We start from the raw sequence: 16,875 nt of genomic DNA, 5'->3' as shown, positions 1-16,875 counted from the left end.
TAATGTCTGGAATTATTTAGGTGATAGTAACTATTGAATGGATGGATGCATAAATAGTCATTTACCGGGTTAATGCAACAGGCCAAAAAAATCCTGTTTAAGATCACTTAGTTTCCTTTGCTCTGATACTAACTTAGTTCCTTAAGTAGATTTCCATTCTAGGAACAGTAGCTAATATTTGTTGAGTGTTTCCTCTGCAGCAACTTCTATTCTAAGCAAAATGTAACAGGTGCGGTCTGTCATTTAATCCTCATTATAACCACCCGTCCAGGTAGGTTTTATTATCATTACCCCTATTGCATTGATGGGGAAATAGATTTCAGAAGGCACGTAGATCCACTGGCCTGAGATCGCCTGTTGGTAAGCACAGAGGCAGGCTTCACACGCAGCCCGTCTGATTCCAGCCCACCAGCTCTCAGTGACCACTTACCATAACCTCCAGAAAGAGATCACAAACAAGCCAATGCCAACATCTGGTTGATTCGATCACTCTATTTCCCGTTTTAAGTAAATATGTCAACATTGTGCATTGCACATTAATCTCTTTAAGTTGATTAGCAGGACTCCATGCTCTACGGCTTCATCCCTATCTAGTGGATGAAAAAGGCTGAACTTCCAAACTTGCAACCTGGCAGTGGATCAATGTGGCCAGAACTGCAGGAGAATGTCAGGAGTAGAGATTGGAGAGGTGGGCAGGGTCTTGTGGGCAATATAAGTATCAGGGATTGTTTTCTCAGTGCAGAGGGAAGGGATATGATTGGCATATCCAAGGGAGAAAATATGGCTAGTGTGATGGCAGTTCAAATGGAGAAGAAATAAGATATTCTGAATAAAGGGCACAAAATGATTGGCATATAACAGGCACATTTTCAGGGGTTAACAGTCTTGGCAAATTCGTTCCACTCTGCCAGGCTAAATTTCATGATTGGACACTGCTGCCATGGAAAGAGTGCTGTGGTCAATTAGACACGTCAACCACGAGCTCCAGGTAAGTATATGCTGAAGAGTGGTTTAATAGTGATTTTCAAGTAGAGACAAGATCCTTCTATAGAAGATTTCGGGTCATTTTTCCCCATAAGACCATACAAAGACTAGGTGGGCTAAACTATAGTAGGGAGATTTTTTTTTAATTAAAAGCCAATATTTGATGGATGAGGAACTACAGAAACTAGTACTGAATTAATTTTGGGTTTGGTATTCATGGACAACACACTGCAAACAACGGGTTCTGCAGGCAAGTTAATTTGACTTAAGTCAAATTCTTTATGCCCTTCCTAGAGATTCATGATGCATATTTGCATGGTAAAGATTCAGAAAAGAGTACACATTAAAAGAAACTTTTAAAATGTTAGCGCAGAATTCCCTAAATTTTTTTGACCATGGATTTTTGCTTTTTCACCTAACATTTAGTAACCCTCAATAGTAACATAATAATATCGGGGTGATGCTGCAGAATAGAATCTGTGATATTATCCGTTTTGGTCCTGGCTTGTGCAGAGCTCAATCAGTGGGGGAGAAAGAGAGGGAAGGAGAACAGGACATATGTGTTTGTTTGATATTAGAGAACCATTCTTGTATAGTGGTTATTGGTATGTATATGGCAGCTTTGCTCTAAATCTGATCACTGACTTACTGAGTAATAATATTTTACCTTTGGCTGATGAAGATAAATTCATAGCTTAAACCCATGTTCTGAAGTCGCCTGAGTTAGGACTACACACAGATGTGGGTCAGTCAGAGAACACTAGAGCTTATTCTTATTTAAAGTTTCCAAATTTTAGTTAAATGTTGGTTACATAAAAGACACTCCATAAGTATCTTTTGAGTAAATGAATGAATAGATAACTAATTGAATAATTATGGCGACTATTTGTCCTCAGAAGGCTTTTAGGAATTGTGCCAAATCTAGGAGAAATTTTAAATGAAACAATAAATTTTAGAAATAATTTTTGTTTTGTCAAGATTTAACAAGTTAGGTCTACTTTTGTCTGAATTATGCATACTGAAAAAAATAGGATCTTTGGGCAAAAATTGAGTAATGATATTGGGTAACTTTTTCCTTTAATAACCCGGATAAATTTGTGTGAATTAGGAAAGTCATTTAATCTCCTTGTTTTCTTGTATCCTGGACTAAGATCTCTAAGGTCCCTTTCAGTTTAAAAGTGTCTGTGAATCTAATGACTTATAAATGTGATGATTTTGTGCTTGTTTTTTTTTCTTGCAACACTGGAGCAGTGCATAATTTCATTACAAAACCAGGTCTCAGTCCAGACTGAAAGGGCCCCAGGAAAGCACAGAATTCCAGAATGTTTTGCAAGAAAATTCCCACTCATTAAAGGAGTACTCATGAGAGGAAAACAAGAGCTCTATGAATAGATTTTCCTACAAAAGTGCTGCAGCCCTTCACAGAGGACATGGATCTCAGTGTAAGCAGCAATCTCTTCTATGGCTGTCATGATAAACGTGGGCAACCACGAGGATTATGATGAGCCAACACTTACATGTCTTATTAAGTGTCAGACACTGTTCTGCGTGCTCTACTTATACTCATTCATTTACTCCTTATAACAATCCAATAAAGTAGAAGCTATTATTATCCTCACTTTACAGATGGGTAAACTGAGGCATGAAAGCTTCAAGAAATTTGCCCAGGGCTATAGACCTAGTAAATGGTGGAGCCAAATTTATACTGAGCTGGTACGGCTCCAGAGTTCCTGCTTTTAACCACTGCCATCTAGGATATCATCCAGCCATTGATAAAAGCTGAAACAGGTCAAGTCAACCAACATTAATTGGGAACTCAACATGCCAAATGTTGTTAGGGACTGAGGGGGATAAGATGACAAGGACCTCACTGCAACTCTTACCTAGGCCACAAAAAAAGCAACTCACTGCAGATGGGATGAAAGAGTACCATGGTGGAGGTTCTGTGGATGTCCAGAGGGAAAGAAGAAGGTAGAATCTGAGCTAGACTTGAAGAGTAGAATGTTGATAGATAAAGAGGTGGGAGGAGAGCATTTCGGTCCAAGTGATGGTGGGTTTTTCGAGCATACCAAATAGGCCAGTTTGCCCCTATTGAAAGACAGGCAGTAGGAAGATGGTCTCTGGCTCTTTGAAAGTTCTGAATGCTATGCTAAGGAGTGCAGATGCTATTCTGTAGGCAGTAAGGAACGATTTGTGTTTTGCTTTGAAATGTAATTCTGAAGATAGCATAGCAGGCTGTAGCCAAGGCAGGAAAAATGAGAAATTAAATTAGGGGAGTTATATGACAAATGAAAACAGGGATGGTGTGGGGGGTGCTGTGATACGGTGCCCAGTTGCCCTGCTCCGACCCCCCGCAGGAATAAAGGACTTACTATCCAAGTTGTTAGGAATGCTGCCATAGAGAGCCCGGCACTGTCACCTCTTCACCCAAGGCTATGCCCTCTCCCTGGAGTGGCTGGCATGCCAGAATTCCTCACGGTGGGCAGGATAATATCCCCTACCTCTTAGTACAAGCTTAGGACATCTAAAGGGTCATCCCTGTTTTAGAATTCTCTGCATTGCTGTGGAACTTCTTTCTCAGCCCCATCCTGTTTCTTTCCCTAAAGTGATTGTGCCAAGAGCACTCCCTAATAAACCTCCTCCACACTATTCTCTGTCTTAGAGATTGTATCCTGGGAAACTCAGCTTGCTTCCAATTGTTGCAAAATGTATTGTAGAAACAAAAGCCACTGTTTGATATCTTTGCAGGAATTCAGGGAGTGAAGGAGAAGAAAGAGTCAAAGATGATGTTCAACCAGAGTAGCTAGAAGGATGGTAATCTAAGCCATCAGGGCAATAATAATAGGCCTGTCAGTCACCTCCCTGATTTTCTTCTTGACCTTTACATTACTTTCAACATGGGCCAGAGGGAACCCTGCTCAAAACCCTCTTATCACACACAGAAGAAAATCAAAAGTCCTTAACACACTTACCACATTCTACCTATGTCGGCCTCCAGATACTTCTCCAACCTCTCTTCTGACCTCCCTGTTCCAGCCACTCTAGCCTCCTTGTGGTTATGGGTCATGTCAACCACATGCTGTTGGTTGCCAGATATTCTCATGTTCCATCTCTCATTTCATTCAGCTCTAAATCCACTCAGAGATGAGAACCTAACTACTCCTCCTAGAATAGTAACCTTGGTCATTCACTATCCCTTAATCCCACTTTATTTTTTCCAACGCACTTATTTCAACCTTACATTACATATATTTTTACCATCTGTTTATGTAATCATTGTCTGTTCCCCCCTCTTGAATGAGAGCTCCATAAGATCAAGAACTTGTCTTCTTCACTGTTGTATACCTCATCTGGTACGTAATGAGTGCATACGTTAAATAATGGAAATCTGAGATATAGTCGGAGTGGATTCTCAGCCAAAAACTTGAGGTCAATTTTGGACATGTTATGAATCAGAAGAGTACTTAGAATAGTCATATCAGATGTTCAGCCGACAGTTATCAATTCTGGTTTTGAGGCAAAGACAAAAAGGTGGAAATCCTCAGATTAGTCAGTACCTGAGTAGTGTATGATAGAGAATGAAATAAAACACCAGTTAGGAAATTGCACAGGAGAATGTTAGTCCAGTGAAGGGCTCCGACTGTAAAATCCAGAGGTTCAAGCCAGACAGGATCCAGGGACTCAAACAACGACACCAGGACTTGATGTCTCTCCATCTCAGCTCTGCTCTTTCCTGAGCAGATTCTCAGAGAAGATTCTTGGCCTGGCTCTTTCCAAAAGGACAACATAGCAAATATCTTTACCAGAATTTGCTCAAAGTTCCTTCTTACTCGCAAACCCAGCATAAAGACAGTGCCCCTTCCACAATAGTCCCACAAAAAACCAAAGAACCAGGCCCAAGGAAATAGTCAGGCTTGTTGTATGCATAGCAGGGCAAATGGTCTGGTTGGCCTAGACTGGGTCATATATATATATATCTTTTAAGGTGTTCTGGAGGCTTGCAGGAACTGATAGTGTACATCTCCTCTCAATTCTTCATTTAGTAACTTTACACTGGTAGCTTGAAATTCGCTGTGTTGGGAGTATCTATACCGTGGAAATGGCAAATACTATAAGTCAAGGCTATTTCTTTTCCAACAGCACGTACTCACTTCATGTCTCTGTGTCACATCTTGGTAATTCTCACGATATTAAAAACATTTTCATTATTATTATATCTGTTATGGTGCTTTGATGCTATTATTGTGATTGTTTGGGGGCTCCAGGACCCATTCCCATATAAGACGGTGAAGTTAATTGACAAATGTTGTGTGTGTTCTGACTGCTCCATTGATTGGCTGTTCCTGGCTCTCTCCCTCTCCTCAGGCCTCCTTATTCTGAGACACAACAGTATTAAAATTAGGCCAATTAATAACCCTGCAATGGCCTCTAAGTGTTCAAGTGAAGAGTCCATCAATGAGAAAAACTCCATTGTTGCCTTATTTTAAGAAACTGCACAGCCACTCCAACATTTAGCAACTCCACCCTGTCAGCAGCCATCAGCATCGAGGCAGGAACCCCCTCCAGCAAAAAGGTCATGACTCGCTAAAGACTAAGATGATGGTTAGCATTTTTCAGCGATAAAGTTTTTTTAAATTAAGATATATACATCGTTTTTCTAGACAAAATGCTATTGCATACTCAGTAGACTATAGTATACTCTAAGTATAAACCATTTTGTGATTCGCTATATCGTGGGGCTCTGGGATGAAACTGTCTTATATATAATCATATTATAATTGGAGATCCACAATGAACTAAGGACTCTGAAAAGGCCTGCAATTTCAAAAGCCGTCTGGGTTTATTTAACCAAGTGTTACCCAAACTTCTTTCATTAGGGATCCCCCTTGTCATGAAATCCTTATTACCAACCCTAGACCTTTGGAAATTAGTGAATCAGAGTATTCAAAAGAAGGGATCTAGCAGCAAACAAACTATTACTATGCAGACCTACTGCTGTGGCTGTGTTGGGGGGGGCAGATTCTTCTTGGTCCCCTCTTCCTTGAATAACAATTAGAAAGTATTCAAAATGAAAAAAAAATACATATTTTTAAATCAACTGATATGCCAGCCTCTTTTATTTGAACTTTTAGCCACTAAAAGGGGATTAAAGTCAAAGAAAAAATGAATTTCCTACATCTTTTAGGCTGAGTATTGTATGTTAACTTTTAATATTTTCATGACTTGTAATTAACCTTGGGTCTTTGAAAAACATTGTATGTGAAGGTTTCAGAATTTAGGTCTAAAGCTTCATGTAGTTTCATCTAGTGCTGGGAAGAAATAAAAAGCAAACAAACAAAAAGAAAGCAACAGTAAAGAACCCTGAATTTAAAGTAGATTTCTTTTTTGCAACACAAATTAATAAAGTAAATTTCATCCATGTTTGGAAAGGGTTTAAAGCTTTGTGAGTCTCAGGGTTTGTCTGTCTTGTTCACTGCTGTCTCCTCAGCATTTGCATGCAGAGGGTGTTAAATAAACATTTGTTGAATATTGAATTAAGAAACTTGAAAATGACTGAGGCATGTTTTTATTTCACTTTATGCTCCTTCATACGCATAGTATCATCTCATACCTTTTGCAGGCGTGTGGAGGCATTGCCTGCCCAGTGTGCCTCATGTCATATAGGAACTGACCTTCTCTCCATAGCCATTGATCCCTTATCTCCATGGCCATTGAGGAGCCACAAGACTTGGCCTTGATCTTTACTCCCTCCCTTGTTTTGCCTAACCTAGTTTGAATACCACTGCAGAAATGGAATCTTCATTGATATCTGTCTAACTGAAAACTATATTAATGGAATACTGATATGTTTTTGTTCTTCTGCTGAAAAGTTTTCTAAAGATAGACAAATGCATTTAAAATCCAGGGCTCAGAAACTCAGCATGAGTCTAGGATAATTAAAAATATATATTATTAACCTGCTGTGTGAAAATTAAAGATGTTGTTAAGTCATGAGCAAAACGAACACTCTCTAAGGGGGATGCTCCTGGCAACTGGGGATTTTGGTGTACAGTGACCCCACAGAGGCAATGGTGCTGTGAAAATGTGATCAAGGGGTCTCAAAGCAGAGAACAGCCTGGGAAGGTGGGCGGCCAGGCCCTACAGACATAATACCTTGGTACCATAAGGCAGAATTCAAATACCTAGAAGAAATGGCAAGCCATCTATCTCAATAAGCAATAATATCTGAATCAGAACTGTAGCAGAGAAAGGGTTAGAATCCATCCAATAAAGATGAAGGAGAGGAGCAAATTAGACTTCAGAATGATAGAAGACTATTCAGAGCATGTCTTGTGGGCTGGGAAGAGCCTTGGCATCGTGCTCTGTTAAAGTCAAACTTTGTCAAAGCCTCTCCTATGGCAGCAGGTCGTATACGAGATCCTCCTGACGCTCCTGAAACTAGAAGGGGGAGGAGAAGCCTTAGTAGGCAGCGCCGAGGGTGGAATGCAGTGCAGTGGTGAAGAGTGTGGACTTTGGAGCCAAACTGCCTGGTTTGCATCTCACTGTTGTCACTATTTATGTGGCCGCGGGCAAATTACTTGTCCCCCTTTGCCTCATTTGTAAATGGGGGTGAGGGCTCCTCCTGCAACTCCCAGGGTTTTAGGGAGGAAGAGATGGTGATGCACAGTGCCTGGCACTCTGTAAGTGTTCAACAAATGTAAGTCGTTGTCTAGTGACTACATATTTCGAACCTCACTTTTAGCCAATGTCATCAAAATTATTACAATGACATTGGAATTGGACTGGTCTGTTCAAATCTTTATTTTACCTCTTTGCGCCTTGGTTTCTTCATCTGTGAAAGGGGACTAATACCTAGAACACAAAGAAAATATGAAAATTAACACTAATAGCCAATTGATGTTAATCTCCCAGCGTGAGGGTCACCTGCACAAGGATGCCTCTGTTCCCTAGCATTAAGAAAACCCCAGTGAGGTTAGACTAATTGGTGTAGTCAGGCTTACCTTGGATGGGTAGAATGGAATTCATGAGCACCAGAGTTTGAATTGGATGGCACTCTAATCTAAGTAGTATTACACTCTCCTTTAGCAATTTGAGCATAAGATTCTGTAGTTGCATGAAACAGCCAGAAAGCCAAGATTTCTTGGGCAGATCATAGAATTTCAGAGCTGCAAGCCTTCCCTTGAGGGTGGTGTCCTCATCTACCTTAAATTCCAGTGGGGAAACTCAACAGAAAAGTCCCTGTTGACCAGAGCTGCCATAGCAATGGCCACTTTTGTTTTCCGATATGAGACCCAAGCGGTGCACCAGATTAGGTACCTGGAAACCCTAGAGACATTTCTGTTATTTAAATTAATTATTAAACTGACTCGTTATTTTTCAGCTACCCAATGTTTTAGAGATCTTGAATTAAGCCTGTTAGCAAATGTGTAACCACTGAAAATTCTTAACAGTCAGAAGCTGGAAACAAAATCTCACTGTCTTTCAGTTTTAGATTTTTTGGACTTGTACAGAATACTGAAGGCTGTGGATTAAGCGCATTAGTTAGAATAATATATTCAAGGGTTTGAGGAATTTAGGTCCTATTTCCAACTACTCCACTATCTCTGGCTTGACCTCAGCTCAATTCCTTAATCTTTTGGCTTCTTCCTCCATCTGCACAAGATGCCTCTGGCAACACACTGAGTGCAGTAGCTGTAGGAATAAATTAAATAACAGGCTTAATATCACCACTGAGAATGGAGTAAATTGCTCTTTTGTGGGATCCATTAGCTCAACTGAGAATATTAGCACAGGATTCTGGGGCCATGATGGACTATAAGGAACAAGGCGGCATCATTTTTAATGTCTTGCTTTGCCCCTGAAGGATTCTGGATAATAGATAAAGAATACAGGAAGAAGAAAGAGAAAAGCAGGTTACAGAAGAGATTGGTTGGTAAGCCGAAAGGAGGAGGTAAAAGGTAAAGGGATGCGGACCAGGTGACAGAAGTGAGGAGTGGATGGAGGTATCTGCAGATGAGAAGGTGGGAGAGGCAGGGGAGAAACAAAAGAGAACTGAGGGAGAGGAAGAAAAAGCACTTGCAATGCAGTTTTCAATCAGATGAGAGTTTATTGCAACCAAATGGGAGGCTGGAGAGGAAGCAGAACAGGGGGATGGGGCAGGCTGGGTTCACTCTGGAAAGAAAGGGTCTATTGGCAGCTGTGTCCCCTATTCCTCCTTTCAGTGTCTCTCTCCACCTCTCTGATATTTCCTCCCTCCCCAGGTCTAGGCTGCTGGCTCTGGGTGTTAGCTTTAACAGGAGACATTTAACCTCCTGGGCGGTAAAAGAAATGTAAGATTCTTGAAGATTGGAGATTCTTGAAGGTAACAAGTCTCCAAGATCAGGGAGATAACAAGATGTCAGTGTAACTGGGGGAAAAGGCTCTTATTCAGTGTTCTCAAATCAGAGCAAGTAATTATGTGATGTTCTAGAGGATAGGAGACGTCCACAGACAATAAAAGAGAACAAAGACTATTTTGCGGGATCTCAGTGATGGCCCTTTATGCTTCATAATCCTCTATGCTTTCTCACTAGGTACAACAGAGTGTTATAAGCACCTTATTGCCACCCTGTCCTCCAATGAAGGCTCATATGTTTATTTGCTTTAAGAGGTTTTTTGGGGGGAGGGGAGGTGTAGAAATCAGAAGAATGACAATATTCACAACTAATATTTATTTAGTGCTTACTTTGTGCCAGACATATATACCGCATATTCTTCCAAATGAGATTTGAGGTGGCTAATAATAAAAGACAAATTCTACCAGGGGAGGAAAAAATAGACATACATACTCTAGCTGAGGAAAACGATAGCAAATTTAGCAGCTGGAGCAGTAAGTAGGGATTTTATAGAAATTAACTCAGTTTGTCCTCCCCACAACCCTATGACGTAGTTACTACTAATAACCCCTTTTTATAGAAAAGGAAATTGGGGAAACTAAGATTTGATACTACATCCTTGGCTTGCACTCAAGGCCAGTATTAAAAAATAACGATGTAGGGATCTTGCTACTTACTTTCAACTTAAGTCATTTCAAAGCTATTCACCAGAAATAATATATTAGCTCTGCCTGCCCCCCAAAAGTGGCTGAAACCATTGTTGGGTAGTGTCCTGCTTCACTTGGACTTTTGGACATTCTATTTATGAGGACCCTTAGGACAAATTCCTCTCAGAGTTTGGGTCAGGAAAGACTTTCTCCCAAGTGAAATTGGATGATTCCTTTCCACTTGACAATGAAAGTCCTGAAACCCTTTGTTTTCCCTATTTCACTTGGCTATATGCGAACCTGAAACTAAGTTTTGTGTTCAACTGCCATTGTTTGTGTGTCAGTTTTTTTCCAACTTTTTTTTTGTAATATTTATCTTTCATTATAAACCATCTTCAATCCCTTTTGGAAGAATGGCACAATATACACAAACAAAAGACAAAATTTAATCCTGTTGGGGCCATGCTAGGGATATAATAATTTAGCAAAATATTTTACAACACACCTCTGTGAACATTCTATCTGAAAGAGAATATTCTCTAAAGAATTCTAGGCTGATACCATCTTTCACGGTGTTTACCACATTTTTCATGCCCCTCAAGTAGCATTTCAAACCAATTTGGATAAAGAACATATAATCTAGAGAAAATTAGCTGATTATTCTCATATGTCTTCTTGTTACAGTGATCTAATTAAAGTGTTGAACCTTGTCCAAAACTGTGCTCTAAAATAAACCAATTTCAATCTACATTTATCAGCCAGGCTTGAAACGAAGAACAGTTTCACTCATTTCAACCATTCATTGACTAATGACTATACTTAATTTACGGATTTTTACTGGGTTCCAAAACGTCTTCCAGGAATGAAGTCATGGCTTGTCCCACTGATTGATAAACACTGCACATTTGAGACCACCCTTCACGAGAAGCCTGTTTTTGTAATTTAATAACAAAACCCTATCACCTCAAGTTTGCTGCTTCAATGATTGATCCTTTCAAAGAACAAAGCTTTCACTGGAAGTATGATCATGATTCTTTTTAATTAAAAAAAATTTTTTTTTATTAAGGAAGTTGTAGGTTTACAGAAAAATCATGCGTAAAATGCAGACTTCCCATAATCCACCTTATCAGTGACACCTTGCATTAGTGTGGTACGTTTGTCCCCATGCATGAAGGACCATTTTTGTAATTATACTATTAACTATAAAGTCCAGCGTTTGCAATAGGGTTCACTATTTGCGTTGTATAGTCCTGTGTTTTTTTTTTTTAATTTTTATTCTAGCAACATAAACACAGTGTAAAGATTCTCCATTTAACCACATTCCAATATATAACTCAGTGCTCTAATTACATTCACAATGTTTAACCTTTTATATTTATAAGCATTTCAAATGCTTACAGTTTAATGATTATATTCAAGCATTCCAATGAACTCTCACTTGCAGAAAAACAATGAAAAAAAACAGAAAAACAGGGAGTAAAGCCAATAGCTGGAAAGAAGAGTACAAATTTTGAATACAAAATAATTAACTAAGAAGCCAATTCTGCTTTTCCAGAAAGTACTTACATTTCAATATTTTGCTGCTTCATTCCCATCTGATTTTACCTTGTTATATAATCTACACTTTTACTTATATTTCTGTGATTTTTTTTTCATTCTTTGGTTCAGTGAACACTTATTGAGACCTGCTATGTTTCAGATTCTCAGTGTTAAACAACATAAGCATCAAACAAAAAAAACCTCTTATTCTTATACTTATTTTGCAACGTCTCATGAAATAGCAAAAAAAAAAAAACAGTAAATATTACATAAAATAGTATTTAACATGAACTGGCCTATGACAAGGGAAATAAAAATGGTGTCAATCCATGGCTTTTGAAATTGAGCCAACACTTCCGTAAGAATCCATAGTGGTTAATTCATATTTTCACACAATAGATAACATAAATATACTCTTGCCAATGTAGAGAGCAAGACCACATCAAGTGCCCAAAATGAATTATGGCTTGGTCATGATCAGAATATTTTGAATGTGTTTTTAAGGCCCTTGTTTTATTATGGAAATAGAAAATCCATTATTTCTCATGAAAAATCTACAGACCACAATTCTTCAGACCACACCATAGTATGACACAAGCTATATGATGCCCCTTAGAAGCTGAGTCTTAACTGTCAAGTGAGTATACGTTGGAGGCAAGTTTTCTGTGAAGCTAATAAAGCATAAGCTTCAAAGCCTTTTCCAGGACCCCATCCAAAGCCCTGGCAGGAGCCCTAGCAATGTGTTCGCATGGCCATGTGTTTTTTTTATTCTTTGCAAAAGAAAGATAGCAGAGACAGAGGCCTTTTTCCACTTGGACTTGCCCTCCATCACTTTTCCTTGTGTTTGGTGGAGCTGGAAAAGGCTGGGCATCTCACATTTGTTTTATTTTCTTTTTCTTAAAAAGGACCACCCAAACTGCATAAATTTCAAGGCCCAGAAAAACAAGGGCATTAGCCCTTGACTATAATAACAGTACCTATTTCACAGGTAGGTGGTGAAGATTAAATGAGGTAATGCACAGTTCCAGATACATGGTGTGCATCCAATGACTATTCATCGTTAGTATTATCCCGAATGTTTCCTCTATATCCCAGTTTCTCTATAATACAGAACCGCACAAATTAGCATTTTTTTCTTTTGCATGGGCAGGCACCGGGAATCAAACCTAGGTCTCTGGCATGGCAGGTAAGAACTCTACCACTGAGCCACCATGGCCCACCCCACAAGTTAGCATTTCATGTAATATGTTAACAACAGAAATTTTTCTCATTTAAAAGGATTTTTTTCAACCCTAAGAAATAGGCTAGCAATATGTTTTTCTTGGACCCTAAGCACTTTTGCTTCATTTTTTTACACCTAAATGTTCATTTTTCTCTTTTTGATCTTAAAGGAAATTAGAGCATCTTTGTGGGTTCCTAAGAGTATTGTGGGGACTGAACATTGTGCCCACAGTGCCTAATGGAAAAGCCAGTTATAGGATTCTCTGATATCAATAATAAAAAATTTCTCAGATCATTAATGACTCAAGAGAGCGGTGAACAAAAAGCTATGTTGTGCATCTTACATCAGGTTTCAGATATACAAAATAGAAGCATGTTCTCCATGAAGGTCTTAGGGATAATAAGCATTCAGTTTTGGTGTTCAAAATATGTTCAAGCTTTAGCACGAGTCTTGAGGTGATACCCATATGTTCGTCTAGGAATCCTACTTTTCAATTAATGCACTTTCAGGTGTTTTCGTTGCACACTTTAGACTTACATTACCAATAGAGGAAAGTCATTTCAGGAAACAAACCCCATTTCGCCAATTTAGAAATTGCTTTGTTATTTCATCAAAGGTCTCAAAACACACACACACACACACACACACACACACATACACACACATATAACACAAATAAAAAATATGTTGGCCTTGGTGCTGGCGCATCAAATAAAACAAGCCGGCTTCCTATTGAAGGTGTGTCTGCAGAGTCCTGTGCCTCTGCGTGCCGAGGCTCTATCTGGCACATTTCTGAACTTTGCAAAATTAATTGTGTCGAAGAGAGCATTATCAAACGCATCCGGGATAGAGCGTAAACATCTCCAAAGTAGGATTCTGCGCCATCAGACGCTCTCCAGCTAATTTCATTTGGTGCATTACTCTGGAAGAAAACCGAGGCCAAGTGAAACTGCGGAAATGGGAACAATGCACGAAGAAAAAATCTCACCCCATTAAGGGATCCGTTTCTTCTCCGCATAAATAAACCCACCACGCCTGGGAGGCAAGACTAGATGGCTCCATGATAGTCTCAGAATGTCCCGCGGGCCCTCTCGGGCTGAAGGAACACAGTGCCAGGGAGGAGGAAGGTGGTCTGAGCCAGAGCGCCCTGGCTCTAGGGACATTTTAGGTAACTCATAATACCCAAGCAATCACACACACACACACACACACACCGCTCCCCTCAAGGTGCAGAAGCTGGTTTTACAGAAGCGGCTAAAAACACGACCCCCACTTTTCCCCTCCTCTATGCATCGTTTGCAATGCGCGTAGGCAGCGTTACTGGAGCCGTCCTTCCAGTAGTGCCGGTGACCCGGCCTTTTGAGAGGATTTGCACCGGCTTGGCAGCTTCGCTCTCCCGGGCCCTTCCATGACCTTCCGAGATTGGCCTCTGGACGCCAGACTCAGCGGAAGCACCACCCACTGAGTCCGGGGCCGCGCGCGCTCCTCGGACTCCCCGGAGCGGCCCCGCGGGCGAGGCTGGGGCGCGCGCGGCCGGGCCTCGGGGCGGCGGCGGGGGCGCGCGGGCGGCTTCTGGCGGGGGCGCGCGGGGCGCGGACCACGGGGCGGGGCGGGGCGGGAGGGCGGGGAGGGGGGGCGGGTCCGGGGCCGCAGCGCCCCCCGCCGAGTGGCGTGCAGGGGCCGCCCCCGCGCGCCGCAGTCTGGGCTGGAGCTTCTCGGCTGTGGCCGTGGCCGTTACCGTTGCCTCCGGGCGACTCTGGCGGCGGCGGCGGCTCCCGGCTCTCAGAGGGGAGCGGGGCGCCTTTCGTCCGCGGCCGCCTCGAGCAGCTCCGCACTGGGAACGGGGAGGCGAGACGGCGGCGGCGAAGGGTCTTGCCCTGTCCCCCTCCCCCTCGCTTCCAGCCCACGGGCGGCTGCGGACTCCGGGTAACCCCGGGGCAGCGGCGGAGGCGGTGGAACCGACGGCCGGGGATGGCGAGATAGCGGCGCGGGAGCGGCCCGTGAGTGTCGGGAGCTGGCGGGTGAGCGCAGGAGTGGGAACCCGAGCCCTAGAGCCCGGTACCAGGGGCGCGTCTCCTCTAGCGTCCGGCGGCGCGGACGGGGGCGGGGTTGGGGGGCAGCGCTCTGGCCGGCCCTGGCCCCAAGGTCCGTCCGAGGTGAATGACAGGGGGAACGCGACTCTAGGTCGCGTCTCTCGCCGTGCGCCCTTCGGCCACCCTCCAGACTCGGTCGGCGCCGCCGCCCCCGCAGCGAACTTCTGCACCACGCAGGGTATAAGTTCTGAGGCCAGAGGTTACCTGGGGGATGGGAAGGAGCTTTAATTTTTCGCCCCGTTGGATATGTGACCAGCCAAGCGATTGGTGCCGTTCAGCCCCAATTGATCATTAATTTTTTGTCTGTATTTATAGTACCTTTGACTTCCCTATATTTTTATATGACTATATCCAAAGGCACTATACTGGTGGTCAGAGTTGAAGTGTTGACAATCAAGGTTAGGCTTCGTGAAAGATGCTGCTTAGGGTGTGTTGTATAAAAGCACAAAGCTATAATCATGAGTTCTGACCGACAGAACCCTGCACATCAAGTGTTGTGAACTAACGTGTGGGCTTGAATAATGTGATTTTGGTCCCGGGTTTCAGCTACCAAAACTATATGGGCTGTTTTATTTGCAGTTGGGTGTCTTTTTGTTTCTTTGTGTGTTTAATGCAGTCAAATATTGATATAACTTGTGTCCTGCTATCGAATGGCATTTGGAAGTGAGGGTTTTTGTTTGTTTTGTTTTTGCATTTCTTTTAAGATATACTTTTAACAGAAAGGTTTCAGTTCAAAGTTTGCCTTCTGATTTGTTGCTCTTCAGATCCAGGTTTGTCTTTAACTTAAAACAAAAACAGAACCAAAAACATTTGCTCGTAGTAAAATTAATGGGACAGTATCACTTAGGCAGGGATCAAAAAATGGTGGCTAAATTAAGTTTAAAGCAACCTCTTCTCTATACACATAAATGAAAAAGTAAGGCGTTTATTCAGTGCAAATGATGCTTGCTCCTCTCCTTACATGATGATTTTGCTACGAATCTGAAATTACGGTTTACTAATATCAGAGGGCTCCTTGTCTAAGCCTGGGAGAGGAAAGGAAACCCAGGTACTGTGTGTGTGTGTGTGTGTGTGTGTGTACAGGCATGAGACTGTCCTCTCACTTATTTCTTACATTGACTCTTATATAGCCAGGTAGAAACTGTTGATTTGAAAGCTTCGTTAGGTAGTTACAAGCTCAATTCAAATACGAGGCATGTTTTCAAGGTGAACCCAGCAGCTAGTTCCCGTCCTAGAATTGAGTTGAAGATTATTTGCTTGGTAATAGGTGAGATCACAAGTACATCTCTCTAGTGCAGACTTGGATTCTCTTTTGGGAAATGAGAATCAGGAACTGTGCTGTTGAAGAGAACAGAACTTTTGTGATTGTTTGAGAACTTCTGCTTCATAATGGTCATCCTTGAATAAATAGGTTGGTAATCGTATATATCATTCTCCTGCACAGCACTGGGTCCCCCACTCCCCAGCTCCTCCAGAAACAAGGGCTACCAGCTCCTTGTATATAGCCTTCCACATGCTGCCTGTGCATGCCTGTAACATGCATAAATGTTATGTATATGTTATTTTTTGTTGTTTCTCCTCCATTGAGAATTGGTTATATACTTTGTTTTGCACCATTGCTTTCAGCCCCGTGGAACCCTACAGTCTTTCTGTACCTGTATGTAAGAGAGCCTTTTCATTTTCTGACAGCTGCTGAGAACCTTAAGGTTTCTTTAACCTCTTCTCTATTGATATTTATGTAGGTTGTTTCTAATATTGTCCCATAAAACAATTATAAAATGTTAGTTTTTTGAGGCTTTCGGGTGGATTTGAGTTACTCCTAAAGGTCCAGAGGCAGTAAGTAGTAACTCGCTTTACTTCACAGTCCAGGAAACAAATGTCCCTGCTCTGCAGGGTCCACCCTTTTTTGCCTTTTTGTAACTTCAGAGTGATCCATAAGGCTACTTCGTGTTTGGGGTGGGAAGTGAGCCTTGATGATCAGTACCTAAAGGTATATTCTCTGATTGACAGCTGAG

General features: G+C 41.7%; 1 protein-coding gene across 5 annotated transcripts in view; it reads left to right on the top strand.

The window, feature by feature from the left end:
* The first annotated feature begins 14,467 nt into the window (after window positions 1-14,467).
* The window catches only part of LIFR (LIF receptor subunit alpha), an 81,571-nt gene continuing 79,163 nt past the window's right edge, over window positions 14,468-16,875 (top strand). For 2 of the 5 annotated variants that reach the window (XM_077117020.1, XM_077117018.1), the window contains exon 1: window positions 14,468-14,767. The gene's annotated coding sequence lies outside the window, so the exon portion shown is untranslated. Of the gene's footprint in view, window positions 14,789-16,875 lie in introns of all 5 variants that reach the window. The other 3 variants (XM_077117026.1, XM_077117025.1, XM_077117027.1) reach the window with 2 other exon arrangements.

This window comes from Tamandua tetradactyla, chromosome 9 (assembly GCF_023851605.1).
Source record: "Tamandua tetradactyla isolate mTamTet1 chromosome 9, mTamTet1.pri, whole genome shotgun sequence".
NCBI lineage: Eukaryota > Metazoa > Chordata > Mammalia > Pilosa > Myrmecophagidae > Tamandua > Tamandua tetradactyla.
Note: the sequence above shows the minus strand (reverse complement) of the source record. Positions and strands in the feature narration are given on the sequence as shown.